The sequence below is a fragment of the Panthera onca genome, chromosome A1, assembly GCF_046562875.1.
Source record: "Panthera onca isolate mPanOnc1 chromosome A1, mPanOnc1 haplotype 2, whole genome shotgun sequence".
Classification (NCBI taxonomy): domain Eukaryota; kingdom Metazoa; phylum Chordata; class Mammalia; order Carnivora; family Felidae; genus Panthera; species Panthera onca.
Window position 1 is genome coordinate 198,439,697 of NC_138339.1, and position 23,737 is coordinate 198,463,433.

General features: G+C 37.5%; 1 protein-coding gene and 1 long non-coding RNA gene across 12 annotated transcripts in view; one reads left to right on the forward strand and one right to left on the reverse strand.

The window, feature by feature from the left end:
• Positions 1-10,810, reverse strand: part of LOC132681995 (uncharacterized) — a 128,280-nt gene extending 117,470 nt beyond the window's left edge. For 2 of the 4 annotated variants that reach the window (XR_013550067.2, XR_009611378.3), the window contains exons 1-2: positions 10,723-10,810; positions 3,314-3,407 (exon numbers count right to left, since the gene is read on the reverse strand). This is a non-coding gene — a long non-coding RNA (uncharacterized LOC132681995). Of the gene's footprint in view, positions 1-3,313; positions 3,408-8,890; positions 9,017-10,378; positions 10,567-10,722 lie in introns of all 4 variants that reach the window. The other 2 variants (XR_009611376.3, XR_009611379.3) reach the window with 2 other exon arrangements.
• The window catches only part of PCDH9 (protocadherin 9), a 916,519-nt gene that overhangs the window by 158,587 nt on the left and 734,195 nt on the right, over positions 1-23,737 (forward strand). The gene's annotated exons all lie outside the window — the stretch shown is intronic.

A 23,737-nucleotide genomic window follows, 5' to 3' on the forward strand; every position in this document is an offset into this window, starting at 1 on the left:
CTTATGTTTTGTCCCCCTGCCTGTTTTTTTTTTTTTTATTTTTGCTTCCCTTCTCTTATGTTCATCTGTTTTGTATCTTAAAGTCCTCATATGAGTGAAGTCATATGATGTTTGTCTTTCTCTAATTTTGTTTAGTGTAATACCCTCTAGTTCTATCCACATAGTTGCAAATGGTAAGATTTCATTCTTTTTGATTGCCAAGTAATACTCCATTGTGTGTGTGTGTGTGTGTGTGTGTGTGTATAGATATATAGATATAGATAGATATATATCACATCTTCTTTCCTATGCATCCATAGATGGACATTTGGGCTCTTTCCATACTTTGGCTATTGTGCTGCTATAAACGTTGGGGTGCATGTGCCCCTTCAAAATAGCATACCTTGGATAAATACCTAGTAGTGCAATTGCTGGGTCATAGGGTAGTTCTATTTTTAATTTTTTGAGGAACCTCCATACTGTTTTCCAGAGTGGGTGCACCAGTTTTCATTCCCACCAGCAGTGCAAAAGGGTTCCTCTTTCTCTGTATCCTCACCAACATCTATTGTTGCCTGAGTTGTTAATGTTAGCCATTCTGACAGGTGTGAGGTGGTATCTCATTGTGCTTTTTTTTTTTTTAACATTTACTTATTTTTGAGAGAAAGAGAGAGAGACAGAGAACGAGCAAGGGAGGGACAGAGAGAGAGGGAAACACAGAATCTGAAGCAGGCTCCTGGCTGTAAACTGTCAGCACAGAGCCCGACGTGGGGCTCAAACCCATGAACCGTGAGATTATGACCTGAGCCAAAGTCAGTTGCTTAACTGACTGAACCAACCAGGCGCCCCTTATTGTGGTTTTGATTTGTATTTCCCTGATGATGAGTGATGTTGAGCATGTTTGCATGTTATCAGTTCACCATCTGGATGTCTTCTTTGGAGAAGTGTCTATTCATGTATCTTGCCCATGTCTTCACTGGATTATTTGTTTTTTGGGTGTTGAGTTTGATAAGTTCTTTATAGATTTTGGATACTAACCCTTTATCTGATATATCATTTGCAAATATTTTCTCCCATTCTGTCCGTTGCCTTTTAGTTTTGCTGATTGTTTCCTTTGTTGTGCAGAAGCTTTTTATTTTGCTGAGGTCCCAATCACTCATTTTTGCTTTTGTTTCCCTTGCCTCTGGAGATGTGTTGAGTAAGAAGTTGCTGCAGCCAAGATCAAAGAGGTTTTTGCCTGCTTTCTCCTCGAGGATTTTGATGGCTTCCTGTCTTACATTTCAGTCTTTCATCCATTTTTAGTTTATTTTTGTGTATGGTGTAAGAAAGTGGTCCAGGTTATTCTTCTGCATGTCGCTGTCCAGTTTTCCCAGCACCACTTGCTGAAGAGACTGTCTCTATTCTACGGATATTCTTTCCTGCTTTGTCAAAGATTAGCTGGCCGTACATTTGTGGGTCCATTTCTGGGTTTTCTATTCTGTTCCATTGATCTGAGTGTCTGTTTTTGTGCCAGTGGCCTGATCTTTCTCAGGCAGGTTGTAATCCTATTAACCTATGATTTCGATTGAATTTTTTATAATTTGTAGGTCATTAATTACAAAATATTTAATAATTTTTAAAACAACTGCAAACTGAATAGTGCTTCAAATTTTTTCTTCTGTTAAGTTGTTATTTTCTCCACCACTGAACACCAACACAGAAAATAAGGGTTGCCCTTGCCTCAACTCACTTCTGTTTATTTGTGGTTTTGGAGGAATTGGGGGGATGGAGAAAGATACTACTATCATATATGATATTCTCTTCATTAATATCTTTTGTGAAAGAAAGGATATTTGCAGTCATTGAAGAAATTCATTAGAATATTACTAATATAACTAATATAGCAATTATAATGAGTAATACTAGTTTTATGAAATTATAAATTAAACGCATTTTATTATATGCCTAAAAAGTGAACATTAAATGTGAATCAAGTGGTTTTATTTAGCTCTAGTTTTTATAAAAAATTGCTGTAGTAACATCCCCAACTTTAAAATGTTAAGAAAGTTTAAGAATTTAAGGAAGGAAGCTTTGTGTTGTTAAAAGATAAACTGGGTACATCGTTTCATTTGAACTAGTGGAAAAGGCTGTAAGTCCTACTGATGCAGTTTTGGAATGATAGGGGTGGGTGTCCAGAGGTGACTGCCATGAAAAATTCTTGAGGCCTCTTTGGTGCACAAAAAGGTGATTTTTATTAAAGCACGGGACAGGACCTGTGGGCAGAAAGAGCTGTGCTGGGGTTGTGACAGGTGACTTAATCAGAGATGGCCTAAGTCTCCAAGGAATTTTGGAAGCAAGGTTTCCAGGACTTTGGCGGGGGGGGGTTGCTACTGTTAGGAAAAGGACTTTTATTACTGTCTAGTAAAACCTCAGTCATGAGACCCTTCATATGTATATCAGTGGGCCATAAGCTTGGAGTATGATTTCCAACCTGTATCTTGGCCGGGGGGCGGGGTGGGGGGGGGGAGTTATATAGATAAAGGAAATTTCCAAAGGATTTTTTATATGTTAAAGTAGACTTACAGGATCCTGGAGGGTTGGGCTAAGATTGCCTTCTGTCGTTAGCAAAGTGTCATCATCAAGGCAGCTAAGTTCCTAGTGGAAGGTCACTCTGCCTATTTCAAGGACATGTCAATGGGCTGTAGACAGTATGAAATTAAATGTTTCATTTGCCTTTGTTTCCCAGATCACTATTAGACTCTGACTATCCACTGCCAAGTTGGCCAGCTTCTGGTTACTGAAAACCTTTCAAATATCTTGTCAGGTTTCAGCTGGGATAAACAGTAAATATTCCTGGCCATATTGAACAACCCCTTGGAAGCAGGAGGTTATCTCCAAAAAACAGTGCAAAGGATGTTACTCTCTCAAGATCCACAACCACTCCCAAAGATAACCAAAAGAAAGAAAGCCTTAGACAATTCCCAAGAGTAGGCAATAGTCGGTAGGACCCTAGCTGCAAGTGGACTAAAATTCCCATTTCTGTCCAGCCATACCATGCTGCAAATGGGATGCAACCCACATTGCTGTTTGGCTATATTTTGGGGGTCCCCAACCTGACTGGGGGGAATTGGTTGCCAATTCAAGTTATTAGGATATAAAAAGGAGCAAGAGGGCAATAGACGTTCCTGGGAATGAAAGGATCAACAAGTCACAATTCAAAGATCTAATTCATACAAATGTCTTTTGCCTGCCAATCTGAATTTGGAAAGGAAGGGACAACATGAAATTTTACCTTTTTTTCCTTGACCAGGCACCACAGTAGAGACATGGGAGAGCTGACTTTGGTAAGAATTCTCACCTTTTGCTGGCTTCTGTTAGTTTTCCCAGGATCCTGTCTGCAGGCTCCAAAGTGACAGGGCTGTCCCAGTGGGTTTCATCCTGGTCACTAGAAACTGTAAAGGGGGAAAAATAATTTTCTTTCTATCCTTAATGGTGAGTATTTGGCTGAGACCCCTTTTTTCTGTAGGGCACCTCAGTAAATGTTTATTGAAGATGGTTAAAAGTTCTCCCCTGTGGCCACTGTAATTTAGGACTATCTTTGGTAAGGTTAACCTGATTGTTCAACCTTAAAACAAAATTTTACTTAGGTACCTGCGGCTTCACCCTGGACCTAGTCCAGTTTCAGTAACACGCAGTTCAATCTTGGACCTAGCTTGGTTTCTGTCAGAACCAGTCTGTCCCTGGACCTAGCCTGGTTTCTGAGTTAGACCTAGTCCCACCCTCCCTCCAGCCTAGTTTCTAAGTCGGAACCAGTCTGACTCTGAACCCGTTCAGGTTTCTAAGTTGGACGCTGTCTCACCCTGGACCCAGCCCGGTTTCTAAGTCGGAACTGGTCTGCACCTGGACCCAGTTGACACTGGACCCAGCCCGGTTTCTAAGCCCGGCACAGTCCGACCCCGGAGCCAGCCCGCTTTCTAATCGGAACCAGTGTGACCGCGGAACCAATCTGACCCTGGACCAAGCCCAGTTTCTAAGTCGGACTCAGTTCGACCCCGGACCCAACCCACTTTCTAAGTCCGAGCCTGTCCTGTTCTTAAGTCAGACCCGGTGAGAACAAGAATTGCTCAAGTAAAGCCTGAAAGCTCGAAATGCAAAACCTGCTGAGCTGGGCTCCAAGCGGGACTTTCCCATCACCTCCAGGGACCACAAGAAAGCAGCCAGTTCCGGAGCGCAACAGGTACAGCTCAGGGCGCCAGTGTTTGCTCCTTGCTCCTGGGGTCTTGGCGCGGGGCGGGGGGGGGGGGGGGGGGGGGGGGGGCTCCCTGGTTCTCTCTCCTCTGACATCAGAACTGTTAAAAGACGAACTGAGGCATATTAAAACTTTGAAGAGTTTATCTGAGCAGGAACTGATTCTAATCAGGCAGTATCCATTGTAGCAGCAAGTTGCTAAGGGGAGTTTGCAAAATAAAACTTATAGGCTGGAGGGAGCAGGAACAAGGAAGTTACACTGGGCAAAAGAGTGGGTTGGTTATTGCAAATTTACTTTCCTTTAGGGGATGGCAGGGGTCTGTCAGGCAGATTACCTCACTAGTGCTGATCAGGTGATTGCTGATTGGTTTAAGGTTCCATTACTGGGAGAGCTGAAACTGTAATTAAGTCTTGGTTTGGAGACATGGGACTTAGTGTAAGCAAGCATTTGGGGTCTCTTGTCTTGCTTTTAGCGTTGTGCAACTCAGCTTAGTTTAGAGACCTTTCTAAATGGATAGGATGCAAGTTTTAAATTCAAAGAGATGACAAGAAAGTAAGGCATAAACATATTCTGATAGGATTAGTCCTTCATATTCTAACATGTTGAGATGATTTAAAATATATTTGATGTTCTTACATGTATAGCTGTTGATGAATTAAATGCACCAGTTTGGCAAATATTTGGAAGATTGTTTTTCCTTTTTTTTTTTCTGCTTCAATTTTTTGCCAAATGACTCTAAAGTAAGTAACATACCATTCAGAAATGAGTTTGAGGTTTGGGATCAAACATACCTATTCTAATGCAGTCTTTGCCACTTACCTGTAGAAACAGGTACAGGCTGTTTAATATTGCTGAATTTCAGTTTCTTCGTGTGTAAAATGGCCACCTTTTAAGGCATTGTAATTAAATGTAATATGTAGCTCCTGGGGTGTCAGGGTGGCTCAGGCAGATGCTTATGTAGCTCCTAATTTTCTAAACACAACAAATATTCTCTTTTCTGTACATTAATAGAGGTCACATATCAGGCATCCTCGTATATAAGGTATAGCCTTAGTATAATGCATATACCATGTGGCATGCAAAGCTAACTTATGTTGATAACTGCTTTTTGAAAAAAAAAACCTTTTAATGAATACACCTTACATAAAAAATCATATTCTAGAATATCCTCTTATCTAATACTTGAAGTCATTTTTAAAGAAAATTTAAATGAGGTATTATTTATTAAATATATGTTGATTTTATCAATACTATTGTTTGTGATGAAGCTATGTAAAATTGGAAAATAATTAGCCTTATTTTGTATTTAGTATGCTTGTTTTACATTGCTCTCTTGGGTTATTCTATTGTAAACAAGTATGTGCTGCTTATTGAGGTATTTGCCTAGGAGCTAAGAGCTATCAAAACTGAATGCTGTGTCACCACAACTGGTTCTACCAAAATACAGTAGTAAAGAACTCTGGGCTCTGAGTGACCTAAGGAGGACAAACCTTTATTGGGAGTAACTGAAAACTTTTCTGCCTGGGTATCATTGCCATTAAATCCTGAGAAGACTTAACACATGCGATTCAATCCATGGAGCTAGCTTTCCATCTTTAGTTAGCATAAGTTGAGCAAAATCCCACCTTTTCTGTTCTGTATAGGCCCAACCCTCAAACCCTGGACTTCTTTCCCTAAATCAGTGACCTACATGGCCCACTTCTCCATTGCCAGGCATTCCCTAGCCTGAGAAGTTAATACATTCAGATTTTTGTTTCATTGTTTTTTTTTTTTTTTTTTTTAACTCTGGTGGCTTTGTTTTATTCTTTAAAATTCCTCCAGGGGCGCCTGGGTGGCTCAGTCGGTTAAGCGGCCTACTTCGGCTCAGGTCATGATCTTTCGGTCCGTGAGTTCGAGCCCCGCGTCGGGCTCTGTGCTGACAGCTCAGAGCCTGGAGCCTGTTTCAGATTCTGTGTCTCCCTCTCTCTGATCCTCCCCCATTCATGCTCTGTCTCTCTCTGTCTCAAAAATAAATAAACGTTAAAAAAAAAAATTTAAAATTCCTCCCCCTTCCCCCTCACCCCCAGAAAAATTAAAAGAGACAAAATCGCATGGCTACAGAGTGGCTGCTGTGGGAAGAGAAATTGTCTTTTACATTAGTAAAGTCTGTGTATCCAATAGGGTACTTATAAACCGTATGTGGCAACTCAGTGCTTGAAACGTGGCTAGTTCAAACTGAGATGTGCTGTGAGTGTAAAAATGCACAGTAATTCCAAAGATAGTGCATATACACATGAAAATTGTAGGGATCTCATTAATATTTTAAATTGATTTCATGTTTAACAGATGGTATTTTGTATCCATTGGGTAAAATGAAGTGCATTATTAAATTAATTTCACCTATTTCTTTTAACTTTTAAGATATGACTGTTGTAGATACTTAAAATTACATACGTGATTTACCTCTTCTACTGGACAGTCCTAGTTTAGAACTTAACTTGAGAATTATGTTTCTCTGCTCGTTAACAGGTGTGTCCCACAATTAAATTGAGGGACAATGTAAAGTAGAATTGTTAGATATATGAATGAAAAGATTTTGTCTGGAATTCTTGGCTAAAAAAGGAAAAGGAAAAGAAAGACAGCAAATAACCCTGGAAGGCATGATAGCCCTAAGTGTTTTTTAAGCCTTAGCCATTTATCACTTTGAGAGGCAGAGTTCAACACCACTAATAGGCAACGATGCTACTGAGGATATAGATTCATTTACTTAATATGGATATGCTGTGTCTGTTCTGAGTATAATGGTGATAGGTGTAGGAGAGGAAGTTGTTTTCCTCCACCCACCCCCTTAAGGTCCCTAGGTGGATCTGAAAATTAAACTGGCAAAGACAGATTAACAGGACAAAAGCACATGTATTTATTTAATATAAGTTTTATGTGACATGGGAGACTTCATAAGAAAATGAAGACCCAGAGAAACAGGCCTGAGTATTTTTCTGCTAGGTCTCATGAAAAGTGGACAGTAGTGGAGAGATATCAAAGAGTATGAGTGGTGAAGAGAGATCAACGAGTGTAAAGTAAGTATAGTAAACCAGGGGAAATTTAGCAAGTCCTATTTGTTCTGATTCTTCCCAGCATTCCTTTGTTCTCAGAGATAAGGATCCTTTGTTCTTCCAGGTATAGAGGGGGAACCTCTCACGGGAGAGTTTTATGACCTATTTCAGAGAAGGGTGGAGTAAGGTTAGACTGAACTTCCTGTTTTCAGCTGTTTTCTCAAACTTCTTCAGCTTAAAATATTCAATATGCAAAGGTGTCATATTTTGGGGGATAGCATGTCCTGAACCCCATCAAGGGACATTATAAATGATATCCTTATTATCTAATTAGGGAAATGCTGTATGACCTCAAACAAATTGCAGGAAAATCAGGCATATTGCAATTGGTCATACGGGTATAACATTATTAGGTCTATATTAATGTGGAAAACTAAGAAGTAGCATCTTTTTATGTTAACCATATCCATTATTCTTTCAGCAAGACACTGATAAAATCCCTAGAATGTCAAAGTATAATAAATGTCAAAACATAATAAGTGTAGAAAAGATTTTTCTGCATGAAAAGTTCACCTAAATTTTTAAAATATTTATTCTATTTATTAAATCACCTTAAAAAATAAGAAAAAGAAGAAGTCTCCTGCATATGTGGTTGAAGTTAAAGCATACTTTCTCTTTGGGTTTGAAAACCAAGTGACCCAAATTTATAATGACTGCTTTTTAATGACTCCTAAATATTCCACTGAATTGATAGGCTAAAAATGTGCACATATATAATTTCTATTTAAGAAAATATGAGAAACAACCCTTAACCCTCATATCATCATAGAGTACACATCTTATTTTTTTTAAATAATTTTTTTAAGGGAGAGGTGCATAGTGAAAAGAAACATATATAACATGATTTTTATTTTTAAAGTTTATTTATTTTGAGAGAGAGAGAGAACACAGGAAGGGCAGAGAGAGGGGGAGAGAGAGGGAATCTCAAGCAGGTTCTCCACTGCCAGCACAGAACCCAGTGTGGGGCTTGAACCTGCAAACCAACCACGAGAGCATGACTTGATCCAAAATCAAGAGTCGGATGCTTAACGGACTGAACCACCCAGGTGCCCCTGCAACATGATTTTTAGAGCCATAGTTTGTGTCAGTTTGTACTTTCACATGCAACATAGGTGACTCTTTTTTCTAACTATGACTTCTTTAAATTTTAATCTTTCAAAATGTATACTGATTTTCATTTCCCAACTTGATGTCTAAGTATTCAAATGATATATGCTTTATTTTATAGCCTTAATTTTTTTAAGTAATCTCTGTGCCTAACACGGGGCTCAAACTCATGATCAATAAATCAAGAGCACATGTTCTTCTGACTGAGCCAACCAGGTGCCCCTTAATTTTTTTTAATTATAAAATTAAAGTACAACAAAAGGAGTGACAAGAGCAAAATTCATTTCATATCAAATGAAAGAATATTGAACTTGTGTGGTAAAACCTGTTCTGTCCCCAACAACCATATGGCTTTATGATTTTCATATCAAATATGAGTTATAGTTTCCTTATTTCCAAACCAGCAGTGGTGGTAGATAATATTTATGAGTGGAATTTTGAAGTTCAAAACTAAAATTTTGTTTTTAAGTTATATCATCAACCTTACCATTGTGGTGTTTTTAGTAGAATTTTTAGCTCTCAGATTCCTAGCATGTATATGACATGATTAGGAAGCTTCCAAACTCAATTCTTTCTCACTTCTGTTATATTGGAGTTGAAGTTCAGTAATTATCTGAAACCAGAATATAATTTTAAATAACTGAATAGCATCTCTGAAAGAATAATCATATCTTTAAGTGAAATTTTACTTGTTTTCAGGTATTTTAAAATTAGATGAATAAAAAACTTTTATTCTTTTTAAATTATTTATTTATGAGAAAGAGTGAGTATGAGAGAGAACCAGGGAGAGGCAGAGAGAGAGGGAGCGAGAGAATCACCAGCAGGCTCCACATTGTCAGTGTAGAGCCCAACGTGGGGCTCGATCTCACAAACCATGAGATCATGATCTGAGCCAAAATCAAGAGTCAGATGCTAACCAACTGAGCCACTCAGGTGCCCAAAACTTTTTTTCCCCCTAAATGAACACATCTAAACTCCTGTTCCTCTTTTAAAAAGCTCAGATGTGGAGGGGTGGGGTGGGTGGAACACTTGCATGTTTTCTTTTCATTTTATAGTGGACTTGCAACAAAAGAATGATTAAATGCATGATTAACATCATGTAAGCATGGTTCATTCCAGTTTCCTGACAAGATACCAAATCCTCTGAGTTTTATGTGAGAAGTAATCCCAAGATCCAATGTCAGAGTAATTCCCCCAAGACAGCTTAAATATTTATCATTCTTTCTTAAATCAAGTAATCCCTTAGGTTTGTTTGGATTCCATTTCTGCAGATATACATATCAATATTCATCTATCAAACATCTCTTTGCACAGGCACATACACACATATATAGATACACATACATATATTTTTCCCCCTTGGAATGCCCTAAAGGGTTGTTGAATGCCTGCTGTTTGTTTCTGTTCATAGTACTCTAATGAAATACATTTTAAGAAGTGTGCATGGTTAACAAATTACATCTTTTGGGAAAGTCTAAACTGGGAAAAAACATGAGGGGGGAGAGACGTTTATTATGATTACTAGACTGGAATCTCAGTAGGCTAGGATTATTGTAAGTAAAATTGATTTTGTCCATGATTTGATTTTAATCTAGTTTCACAGAATCATATTCTACAAGGAACAGATATTTAATTTAGTACATTATGATGAAAAGGCTTCAATTCAAAGAAGTTTAATGCATTTGATGCAATAAAAGCGCTGATTATTAGGTTTTTAAAAATAGTTAGTCCTTATTATTTTATTACCATTCACGTAATTTTTGTGCTTATAATATTTATATTAAATGTAGAAAATATTTTAGGCTCTTGTGCTGGTACTCAGGCTGATTGCCTCTATAAAATGCAGCACTTTAGGAAGGAATAAATAGGATTTTAAATTTGCTGCACGGTTTGTTTTGTTTTGTTTTGTTTTGTTTGATCTGGAGATTTTCAGAGAAACCACTTGCCATAGAATGAGTTGGAGCTGTCTACTTACCAGCTACAGTTGTAAACAAGACTCTATGGAAACCAATCTCCTGTAATTTTCCAGTCTACTGTTTTCCAATATCAAGGAGTTAGAACACTTGGCAATTTTGAAGTTGCTGCTCAACAGAGGTCTCTAGCACTTTAACAGTTGGGACCAGATGGGACTATTTTCTGAAGTTAAAACCAAGGCCAAGAGAACTATCCGAGCAAAGGAAAGAGACAAAAGGAGAAATTTAGGGAGTGGCATATCATATTTCTTTTAATTGAATAATTTGTGCCAAAATGTTCTTGCGCTCTCTTCATTCTCCTATAGGTCTTGATGCATATAAAAATCGTGTCGATTCATCATATTACCTGTAGCTCTGCAACTTATTTGTAGTACCGTAGTCCCCCTTTATCCATGGTTTCACTTTCTGTGGTCAACCGCAGCCTGGAAGTAGACGATCCTCTTTCTGACTTCATGTCAGAAGGTCAGTAGTAGCCTAATGCCACATCACAATGCCTATGTCAGTCACCTCACTTCATCTCATCAGGTGGATATTTTATGATCTCACATCACCACAAGAAGGGTGAATGCAGTACAGTAAGATATTTTGAGAGAGAGATACCACATTCATATAACTTTTATTATAGTATATTGTTACAATTGTTCTATTATATTATTAGTTATTGTCATTAATATCTTGCTGTGAATAATTTATAAATTAAACTTTACCATAGGTAAGTATGTATAGGAACAAAACATAGTATATATAGGGTTTAGTAGTATCCACAGTTTGAGGCATCCACTGAGGGTCTTGGAACATATCCAGAGACTGCTGTATATTTTTGAGTTGCAATGAATACAAAGAGTATTCACATTTTTTTAAGTTGTGTTTTCCTTTTTTTGTAAAAAAATGATTAAAATCATCTTTTAGCTCTATATCATTAACATCCTTTACAAAAATTTTGTTATATTAAATCACAAAGTCACATCAAAATGGCCATATGCATGCAGCATGCATTTTATTGTTGCTTTTAAGGCGAAGAGTTAAATAATACCTGAGACCTAATGGGAGAAACAGCAGTGTGGTATGGAGAAAGGAGGGTGACCATTGTCAGATAGTAATAGCTTTTTTGCTTTGGAAAGCTTAAGTTCTATAAGCCTCAGTTTCATTTAGTAAGCCAAATGGAACCTTAATAATACCTACCTACAAGAGTTACTGTATGTGTTAAAATTATGCAAAGTAGTTAAAGCACCTCCCCAAACTGAGCACTTAGTTGGCCCTTAATAAATGGTGGCTGCTTCTTCTGATATTTATGCTTCCTGACTCCCTTGTGGTTAGATGGTCTCTTGTGAATAGTACACAGTGAATTGTGGGCAGAAGTGAGGTTTATTCCTGCTGGGCTGGAGCATGTAATTGCTCATGTAAGATTGTCCAGACTCTTTATTTCTCTCTACCATGGCAACCAGCAATGTTACAGGTAGTAGTTGTTCCATCAACTAAGATCCGAAAGTGAGTAGGACACAAAGCAGAGCCTCTAGCTGATCTGTGATGATCATGTAATATGTGTGAGGAATAAACCTTTTTTATTTGCTTTAAACTACTAACCTTTGTGGGTTATTTACTGCAGCATATCTACCCCATTTTGATTTACATAACCTTTAGATAGATATAGAGTAAAATACCAACATTATTCTAGTTCTTTGAAGCTATTTACCACTAAGCACATTCTGTCCTGGATTAGGAAACTTTAATGCATGTGCTTTAGATTGCTTCTCTTCTTTTTTAAAAGAAAAGTGATGAATATATGCTGTTGTTCTCAAACACATTAGAAAAGACCGAATTTACATCAGTTTAATTAAGCTGACACATGTTTAAGTAATTTCTCCAAAATTGTTTTAGGCCACCAATTCACTCCCAATACTTCTGATTTCACAATAATTTTGCAATTCACTAGATTGCTGAATGAAATATATCTGTATACAGTTTTGACAGTTTTAAAAAAATGGAATAGTTTAAGGCCAGTACTCCAGATGTTGTAAGGAACACACAATTGTTCATAGTTCCTGATGATGATCTTTTTCTTCCTTTTCAACATATATCTGCCTCTGCAAATGTGAGCTAACAGTATACAATGTGCAATATGCAGTCATACAGTAAAATGGCAGGAGATGTGCTTGCCTTTTATATTATCTAAGATGGTTAACATTGTGAAAAAAATCTCGCATCCTCTGCAAATTTCTCCCTCACCAGTCTGGGGAACTGCAAAGAAGGCTTTTCTTTTGTCAGATGGCTGTAGCACGCTTGCACCAATTCTGAGAAACACTGGAATTTTTCCTGCAATATGTTGAGGAATTGGGGCACAGGTCATAAGCTTGAATGTGTGTTGTGTTTTTCTGTTTTTTTTTTTGTTTTTGTGTTTTAATCTATCTATCTAATCTCTCCAATTTCTTGTCTATGTTTCACTATCTGTTTGGGGCAAATAAGATTGATAGTGGTACCTTGGATTCCTGTCACTTGTGGCCTGCTGAAATAGCGCAAGACACATCACCCACGCTGAAGCAGGGGAGCATGCCTACGGCCTGTCTTATCAGTAATCTTTGACTTCCACCAGCTGGAACTGCTGGAGTGCCTCACTCAGCCTCCTCCTCCCTCCTGGAGATTCAGGAGTGATGAGAATTCCTGCGTTCCTCCCTGCAAGTCCTGCACTGAGATTACATCAGATCATTTAGCTGGAGCTTTTCAGACACTCGTTGGCAGGAATTGATTTCCTTATTTTGGTCCCTTTGCTTTTGGATTCTGCTCAAAAGACAGATTCAAGGAAGTGGATTCTACCTTTACAAGGTCTGTTTCAGATAATTACCTGAAAATGTTAGAAAATGTAAGCCAGTAGGGAGGTTGTTTTTCTTTATCTGTAAACCCACTAAGAACGTGTGTATAATGCACTTTTCTTCTTGGGAGTTTGTTGAGAGGCAAGAGGTAGGAAGGGAAATGAAAAAGTTAATTGATTTGCCTTTCAAACTATTTCATTAGAAAGCTTCTAAAAGATTAAAGGTTCTGAAATAACAATAAAAAGTAAATTGAAAGAAATATAGCATGTGTTTTTAAACCAATCTTTTCTTCATCAGTCATCATGTCATTTCAAATACATTTGCTGCCAGTTTTCAAACCATATCCCCTTTGCATACGAATATAGCAATTATTTTATACCCATGCTAGGTATATATAAAAATTATCATTAATGCATTGTTCCTGATCTCAACGACCTTGCAGTTCAATGGGTATTAGTTTTCCTGCTCCTTTGACTACCCCGTAACTGATCTGCAAAGGTCTTTGTGGAAGTAGTCAAAGGAGCAGAAAAACTAGTATCTGTTGCTAACTGTTGTACCTCTGGGCTGCTTAACCTAGGAGAATGGAAACAATGTAGATACTAGGGGGGAAAAGTCACTGTTTGAAGGGGAAGCTTTTACCTTTAGTTTCTGTTTTTACTGCTACTAGACAATACTAGGCAATATTTTTTTCGTATTTCACCTGACATAATCCAACTTCACATGAGTGCAAAAACTAATTAAATTAAAAAAATCATTTGACTTCTCAGCTATGCAAGATGTAGCTTTATTTGGTTCTATAATGATGATAATGATGATGATAGTAATAATAATAAAATAATAGTATAAGCCAGATCTTATTTGCCAAATGGGTTGCTCTTCCTTCCTCCCCAAAGATTTCATACAGGAGCATTCGAATATAAATGATCATAATTTTTTTTAATGTTTATTTATTTTTGAGTGAGAGAGAGAACATAAGCGGGGAGGGGCAAAGAGAGAGGGAGAGACAGAATCTGAAGCAGGCTCTATCCAGGCTCTGAGCTGGAAGCACAGAGCCCAACTTGGGGCTCCAACTCATGAACCATGAGATCATGACCTGAGCCAAAGTCGGATGCTTAACCAACTAGGCCACCCAGGCACCCCATAGTGTAAATGATCTTAAATGAAGCCTTTATAGAATAGACACTAGAGAAGGTTCATATACTTTAATCCATGAGGAATCGTGGAAGGAAAATCCAATCCACATCATCCGGGAAATGATTCAAGAATGGATAGAATTGGCTTAAATTATTTTTGATGTTCTACTTGGATTTGAGTCCATGAATGTTACTCTCAGAGTGATTTAGAGAAAGCAATTTGGGGATAGAGGAGGAAATGGGAAACAAAAAGGCTGATTTGAATATCATCATATTCCCATTATATGGTGATAATTGTCAGGATTGTGGTGCTGGTGGTGAGAATGAAGAGATGTATGAAAGAACCATTTCAAAACAAAACACAAGTAATATCCAGGCCTTAGAGAGTGATTAGATATGACAGGTGAGCAAAAAAATCTAAAGCATTTATTATTTGTGAAGTGACATAGCAGACAAAAAACAAATGAAAACCAAAAAACAAAACAGGTGTTTGTGGTTGTAAAGATCCTAGGTTTGAAGTTTAGCTTTCCACTTCTGTGAGAGCTTGGAGAAATTACCTAACTTTTCAGGACTTTGATTTCCAATTGGGGAAACTGGGCTGTTGTAAAAATCACACGGAATAAAGCGTGGGAAAAATCCACTACCTGTGGTCTCCTTCGTTCCTCTGGAGTGCCAAGCAGTGCTCAGGCATTTTGTGCACATGACCTCTTGAAATCCTTCCAGAAAAAATGCTGAGGAAGTTTGCCTTTCATTATGACTTATTAAGCGTGAGGGTCAAGTGATGTGAACAGCCTGCTCTGTCTTAGTTTATTCAGGCTGCTATGATAAAATACCACAGATTGGGTGGTTTACACACAGAAGAAATTTATTGCTCACAGTTCTGGAGGCTGGAAGTCCAAGATCGGGGTGTCAGCATGGTTGGGTGAGTGCCCTCTTCTGATCATAGTTTTCCTTGTATCCTCACATTGGATAAAGGAGGCTAGGGGGTTCTTTTGGGTGTCATCTGTCAGAGCACTAATCCCTTTCATGAGGACTCTGTCCTGTCCTGATCTCCTCCCAAAGGTCACCTAATGCCATTGTCTTTAGAGATTAGGATTTCAACAGATAACATTTGGGGAGGGATACAAACATTCAGGCTGTAGCATCACATGGATAAAGAGTAGCACCATTAGAATTTCTATGTAGGTCTCTCTGAATTCAAGCGCCATATTCCTGTTACACAGCAGGCACTCAGTAATGGGATTTGTCCTCTTTGCAAAATGTTTGTTATACATTTTTAAAAAAAGTTTTAAAGATGTGTATTTATTTTTGAGAAAGAGAGACAGAGCACAAGCGGGGGAGGGGAAGGAAGAGAAGAAGACACAGAATCTGAAGCAGGCTCCAGGCTCTGAGCTGTCAGTACAGAGCCTGACCCGGGGGGTGGGGGTGGGGGGCTCAGGCCCACAAACCATGAAATCATGACCTGAGCTGATGTAGGACACTTAACCGACTGAGCCACCCAGGCGCCCATCGTTTGTTATACTTTTTGAACGTACAATAAAAGCAGTGGGCCTTCACCCCAGCAGGAAAAATGAACGTACATAAGCAGGAAATGTTGGTGTTATGGATGCTCTTAAAGCACTAGAAACCTCTGAGAAGCTGATAGTTTCGAAGTTAATTTTTATAAAATTGAAAAGTATGTTAGCTAGAAAAGAGGAGCAACGCTAGAAATACATTTCCTCCTTCCAAACGGTTTCTTCTGTTAAGCCTCTGTTTGATTAGGCAAATGTTGAGTAGCTTCGGTATTGTCTTTAAAGGACAGACAGACCCACAAGTACCTGGATTCTCTTCCCAAGACTACACTCATTCCTCTCATTCAGGCCTCCGCTCAACTGTCAGAGGCCCTCTTTGACCAACTGGATTATCTACTGTCACCCCACAACTTTTTGCCTTTTTTTTCTTTATAACATTTGAAATTACTTGACAGTATACTCCAGTTTTATTTAAAATTTTTTTCCCATCTTCCCTCTGGAATATAAGATTCGTGAGGTCTCAGACTTTGTTTTGCTCACTCCTTGTCTTCAGCACCTAGGACAATGGTGGCAAATAGTAGGTAATAAATGTCTACTGTGTATGTGAATGGAGGAGTTTCTAGGTAGTAGACAGTTACAGGTGAACAACAGTAAAATTGTGCTTGCTGTTTGCAAATAATAGAGGAGGACAGAATAGGAAGGAGAGGACAGAGTTGTTCTGGAACTTTTGGTTCAGGGTACTTGAGTGACCCTGTGAGAGCTCAGACTCACCCGGGGAATAGCTGTATAAGGAGAGGAAGAAGATAACAGCGTGCTGTTGGGTGGACTTGGAATATCCTCACTTATGTTGTGCTAATCTACTAACATTTCCTTTACACACCTTTTACTCAATACATGTTGAAAGACCCCCTTTAAAAAATTACACCTAAAAACAAGTAGTATACATGTGTTTACAATTATTAGAAAGCTGTCCTATATTTGCAGGTTATCTGTATCCAGTTAGTTTCAGGATGTGGGCTTCCCTGAACCAGATGATGTCTTCATCTCTAGATAAAAGCCTTTCTAAATGTGTGTTAATGTATAGAAAACTATTAATACAATTATTTGTTATTCTTTGAGGGTCAGAGGTGAGCCACTTAGTGTTGCTATTTAACATTGATCCTAGGCATGCTGTTACTGCTATTTCAGATTCCCCACGCGCTTCAAAGTATAAAAGTCTGTTTGCTTTCATTTATAGTAATATTTCTGTGGTAGGAGGAAAAGTATGTATAGTTATAAGTTAAGTTACAGCTCCTGGTGTATCGGTAGCAGTGTCCTAGACAGGACCATGGCCCTGACGAGGGCAATGCAGTGAAAAATGAGGATCATGCTGAGTACAATGGAAACTTAAAATGAGATTGGGTTTAAATTCACTGCTGGGACTTGCACACTTGGCACAGAAGAACATGGGGTCACTATTGTAAGATAAGATGCATTCAATCATAGCCTTCAGGGAAGCTAAGATACTGGTTTTATGGCTGTTGTTTAAATGCCTAGAACTTTCTCTTGGATGATGTATATGTTTGTATGTGGATGCACACACACACACACACACACATATATATATATATATACACACACACACACACACACACACATATATATACTTTGACACACAAACACATAGATATATGTGTATTTTGAATATATAAGCTTTATTTGTATAATTGGCATTATTCATTTTCCAATAACATTATTTTCGACAATGTTTGATTAAAAAAGAAAATATCATATAATGTAAAATGTAAGGATTTAGAAATAATGATTCCTTATGATTTTTTTTTTTTCAACGTTTGTTTTTTTTTTTTTTTATTTTTTATTTTTTTTTATTTTTGGGACAGAGAGAGACAGAGCATGAACGGGGGAGGGGCAGAGAGAGAGGGAGACACAGAATCGGAAACAGGCTCCAGGCTCCGAGCCATCAGCCCAGAGCCTGACGCGGGGGCTCGAACTCACGGACCGCGAGATCGTGACCTGGCTGAAGTCGGACGCTTAACCGACTGCGCCACCCAGGCGCCCCTCCTTATGATTTTAAAAGCGATTGTTAAGGCATGTTACTATTTCAAAGTAAGAAAGAAAAACAAAAAAGAACACTGCATTTTATTCATGGACTTATTATGTGCCATGTGTATTGTTTGGCCATTTTTTTCTTTTTTTGATGGCAATACTGTTTAAGCTCAGAGCTAATATAAAAGCTAAGTGTCATCTCTATTTCTAGAGGAAAGGACACAAATTTAAGATATTCAATAATGTGGCTATTATTAAATTGGTAGTCATTGGTAGAGCCATAACAGGTTTTTCTGACTTCAAAGTATATCTTTATTATTGCTGGGCTTATCCAATTTTTTCCCCTCTTTTCACAAAAGTATTGTTAACGGGTTTTGTTTTTTATTGTCTGTTTTTCTTAACATGTAATTTAGGAAAAGGCATTATAGAAAAAGCCTAATTCAATTCTGGGAATACATGAAAATCTCTCAAACACAGCAAATACATGGTTAAAAGGTCTGGATTAAATACATTTCTACTTTTGATGGCCAACTATTGTGCTGATGATCTATTACCTTATTGTAAGATGCACACTTGATTATTTCCAAGCGTTCTCATGCTGAGAATTTCATATCCTCTCAGTTATTTCCCTAGATCAGTTGTCAATGGATAAAAAATTGGTTTGAGTCTTAGAAGGAATGGTTAATTAAAAAACTACTGTGCTTACTTTGGATTTCTGTCATTTATTTATTCAACAGATACGTGATGGATAGTTACCTGTGTAGATACTGTGCCAGAACTTGTCCTGATCTTTATAGAGCCTAAGGGCTTCTATAAGAGTTGAGAACACAAAAATCTGACAGATAATATAAAGAAGAGAAGTAGGTGTATGGGGTCCACCTGTAATAACCCAAAAGACACTTGCCCCATGTTAAAGAGTATATAGATGCTACTCAACCCTTGCCAGTTGTTGCCATGTAATGACATAGCTCAGCATTGCCTATAGTGTAATTTTTTTAGGAGAACAACAAATTCCCAGATTTTTGTATGAAACCATTCATTTTTAAATATTGACTGTTTTTGTTGTTTTTGGTGTTGTATAATTATGTTCAGAACAAGTACATTCAGCCTATAGCCAGCACTTTGAAATGTATTATTTATAGAGATTGTAAATCTCTATGAAAGATTTTTTACCAATAGATAGTGAGTTCCTAGAGGACTGAGGTTATCTTTGCATTTGTAGAGTTTAGGAGGCAATATAAGTTAATAGTTGCTTTATAAGAACAGAAATATTAATTTAGGAAGCAATTGGTGATACCTAGTAAGTGGGAATTAAGCCTGTGACCAAGATGGAAAGAAAATATGTATGAGTACCTATTATTATAGGTATCTTGAGTTGGTAATGCCATTTAGTGATCCAAATCAATGTTGTTAGAATTATCTATTTTATAAATGAAGAAGATAACATAATTAAATAAGGTGAATGGGGTTTAATCCTGCAAAAATGTATGTTTAAAATGATTGGAATCTTGAGTCAAATATACCTGACTTCAAATTCTGGTGATTTCGAATTACAGTCTTGTAGTGCATTGTGTAAGATATTTACTTTTTAATTTTTATTTAATTATTTAATTTTTTAATTTACATCCTAGTTAGCATATAGTGGAATAATGATTTCAGCAACAGATTCCGGTGATTTATTCCCTATGTATAACACCCAGTGCTCCTCCCAACAAGTATCTTCCTTAATAATGCCCTTATCCATTTAGCCCATCCCCCACCCACAACTCCTACAGCAAACCTCAGTTTTTCTCTATATGTAAGAGTCTCTTATGTTTTGTCCCCCTCCCTGTTTTTATATTTGTTTCCTTCCCTTTTGTTCATCTGTTTTGTATCTCAAATTCCACATATGAGTGAAGTCATATGATATGTCTTTTTCTTACTAATTTCACAGCATAATACCCTCTAGTTCCATCCACATTGTTGCAAATGACAAGATTTCATTCTTTTTGATTGCCAAGCAATAACTCCATTGCATATATATATATATAGATACATATATATATACACACACCATATATGTGTGTGTGTGTGTGTGTGTGTATATATATATATATATATATATATATATATATATATATATACACCACATTGTCTTTATCCACTCATTTGTCGATGGACCTTTGGGTTCTTTCTATACTTTGGCTATTGTTGAAAGTGCTGCTATAAACACTTTGGGGTTCATGGGGTGCATTGTGATGCCTGTGCCCCTTTGAAACAGAACATCTGTATCCTTTGGATAAATACCTAGTAGTGCAATTGCAGGGTTGTAGAGTAGTTCTATTTTTAACTTTTTGAGGAACCTCTATACTGTTTTCCAGAGTGGCTGCCCCAGTTTGCATTCCCAACAGCAATGCAAAAGAGATCCTTTTTCTCTGTAATCCTCACTAAAGTCTGTTGTTGCCTGAGTTGTTAATTTTAATCATTCTGACTGGTGTAAGGTGGTATCTCATTGTGGTTTTGATTTGTATGTCCCTAATGAAGAGTGATGTTGAGCATCTTTTCATGTGTCTATTTGCCATCTGGATGTCTTCTTTGGAGAAGTGTCTATTCATGTCTTTTGCCCATTTCTTCACTGGATTATTTGTTTTTTGGGTGTTGAGTTTAATAATTTCTTCATAGATTTTTGGATACTAGCCCTTTATCTGGTATGTCATTTGCAAATATCTTCTCCCAATATGTTGGTTGCCTTTTAGTTTTGCTGAATGTTTCTTTCGCTGTGCAGAAGCTTTTTATTTTGATCAGGTCCCAATAGTTCATTTTTGCTTTTATTTTCCTTGCCTCCAGAGACATGTTGAGGAAGAAGTTTCTGCAACTGAGGTCAAAGGGTTTTTGTCTGCTTTCTCCTCTAAGATTTTGATGGCTTCATCTTACATTTAGGTCTTTCATACATTTTGAGTTTATTTTTTTGTAAGAAAGTGGTCCACGTTCATTTTTATGCATGTTGCTGTCCAGTTTTCCCAACATCATTTGTTGAAGAGATTGTCTTTATTCCATTTGATATTCTTTCTTGTTTTGTCAAAGATTATTGGCCATATGTTTGTAGATTGGTCCATTTCTGGGTTCTCTATTCTGTTCCATTGATCTAAGTGTCTGTTTTTGTGCTAGTACCATACTGTCTTGATGATTACAACTTTGTAATACATCTTGAAGCCCAGGATTGTGATGTCTCCTGCTTTGGTTTTCTTTTTCAGGATGGCTTTGCTTATTTGGGGTCTTTTCTTGTTCCATACAAATTTTAAGATTGTTTTGGCTCTGTGGAGAATATTGGTGTTATTTTGATAGGGATTGCATTAAATATGTAGATTGCTTTGGATAGTATTGACATTTTTGATCTTCCAATCCATGAACATGGAATATTTTTCCATTTTTTTTGTGTCTTCTTCAATTTATTTCATAAGCTTTCTATAGTTCTCAGTGTATAGATTTTTCACCTCTTTGGTTAGGTTTATTTCTAGGGATTTTATGGTTTTTGATGCGATTGTAATGGGATTGATTTCTTCATTTCTTTCTGTTACTTCAGAAAGTGTATAGAAATGCAACCGATTTCTGTGCATTGATTTTTTTTATTAACTTGTTTTATTTTTTATTTTTTAAAATTTACATCCAAATTAGTTAGCATATAGTGCAACAATGATTTCAGGAGGAGATACCTTAGTGCCCCTTACCCATTTAGCCCATCCCCCCTACCATAACCCCTCCCATAACCCTCAGTTTGTTCTCCATATTTATGAGTCTCTTCTGTTTTGTCCCCCTCCCTGTTTTTATATTATTTTTGTTTCCTTTCCCTTATGTTCATCTGTTTTGTCTCTTAAAGTCCTCGTATGAGTGAAGTCATATGATTTTTGTCTTTCTCTGACTAATTTCACTTAGCATAATGCCCTCCAGTTCCATCCACATAGTTGCAAATGGCAAGATTCATTCTTTTTGATTGCTGAGTAATACTCCATTGTGTATGTATGTATGTGTGTGTGTATGTGTGTGTGTGTATGTGTGTGTATATATATATATATATATATATATATATATATATACCACATCTTCTTTATCCATTCATCCATCGAGGGACATTTGGGCTCTTTCCATATTTTGGCTATTGTTGATAGTGCTGCTATAAACATGGGGGTGCATGTGGCCCTTTGAAACAGCATACCTGTATCCTGTGGATAAATGCCTAGTAGTGCAATTGCTGGGTTGTAGGGTAGTTCTATTTTTAGTTTTTTGAGGAACCTCCATACTGTTTTCCAGAGTGGCTGCACCAGCTTGCATTCCCACCAACAATGCAAAAGAGATCCTCTTGCTCTGCATCCTCGCCAACATCTCTTGTTGCCTGAGTTGTTACTGTTAGCCATTCTGACAAGTGTAAGGTGGTATCTCATTGTGGTTTTGATTTGTATTTCTCTGATGATGAGTGATGTGGAGCATTTTTTCATGTGTCAATTGGCCATCTGGATGTCTTCTTTGAAGAAGTGTCTATTCATGTCTTTTGCCTATTTCTTCACTGGATTATTTGTGTTTTGGGTGTTGAGTTTGATAAGTTCTTTATGGGTTTTGGATACTAACCCTTTATCTGATATATCATGTGCAAATATCTTCTCCCATTCTCTAGGTAGCCTTTTAGTTTTGCTGATTGTTTCCTTCGCTGTGCAGAGCTTTTTATTTTGATGAGGTCTCAGAGGTTTGTTTTTGCTTTTGTTTCCCTTGCCTCCAGAGACATGGTGAGTAAGAAGTTGCTGCGGGCAAGATCAAAGAGGTTTTTGCCTGCTTTCTCCTTGAGGATTTTGATGGCTTCCTGTCTTACATTGAGGTCTTTCATCCATTTTGAGTTTATTTTTGTGTATGGTGTAAGAAAGTGGTCTAGGTTCATTCTTCTGCATGTCGCTGTCCAGTTTTCCCAGCACCACTTACTGAAGAGACTGTCTTTATTCCATTGGATTCTTTCCTGTTTGTGAAAGATTAGATGGCCATACTTTTGTGGGTCCATTTCTGGGGTCTCTATTCTGTTCCATTGATCAGAGTGTCTGCTCTTGTGCCAGTACCATACTGTCTTGATGGTTACAGCTTTGTAGTATAGCTTGAAGTCTGGAATTGTGATGCCTCCTGCTTTGGTTTTCTTTTTCAAGATTGCTTTGGCTATTCGGGGTCTTTTCTGGTTCCATACAAATTTTAGGATTATGTGTTCTAGCTCTGTGAAGAATGCTGGTGTTACTTTGATCGGGATTACATTGAATATGTAGATTGCTTTGGGTGGTATTGACATTTTGACAACATTTGTTCTTCTTATGCAAGAGCATGGAAGCTTTTTCCATTTTTTTTGGTGTCTTCTTCAATATCTTTCATAAGCTTTCTATAGTTTTCAGCATATAGGTTTTTCACCTCTTTGGTTAGATTTATTCCTAGATATTTTATGTTTTTTTTTGTGCAACTGTAAATGGGATTGATTCCTTGATTTCTCTTTCTGTCGTTTCATTGTTGGTGTATAAGAATGCAACCAATTTCTGTGCATTGATTTCATATACTGCAACTTTGCTGAATTCATGAATCAGTTCTAGCAGTTTTTTGGTGGAATCTTTTGGGTTTTCCATATAGAGTATCATGTCATCTGTGAAGAGTGTAAGTTTGACCTCCTCCTGGCTGATTTGGATGACTTTTATTTCTTTGTGTTGTCTGATTGCTGAGGCTAAGACTTCCAATACTATGTTGAAAAACAGTGGCGAGAGTGGACATCCCTGTCTTGTTCCTGATCTTAGGGGGAAAGCTCTCAGTTTTTCCCCACTGAGGATGATATTAGTGTTGGGTCGTTCATATATGGCTTTTATGATCTC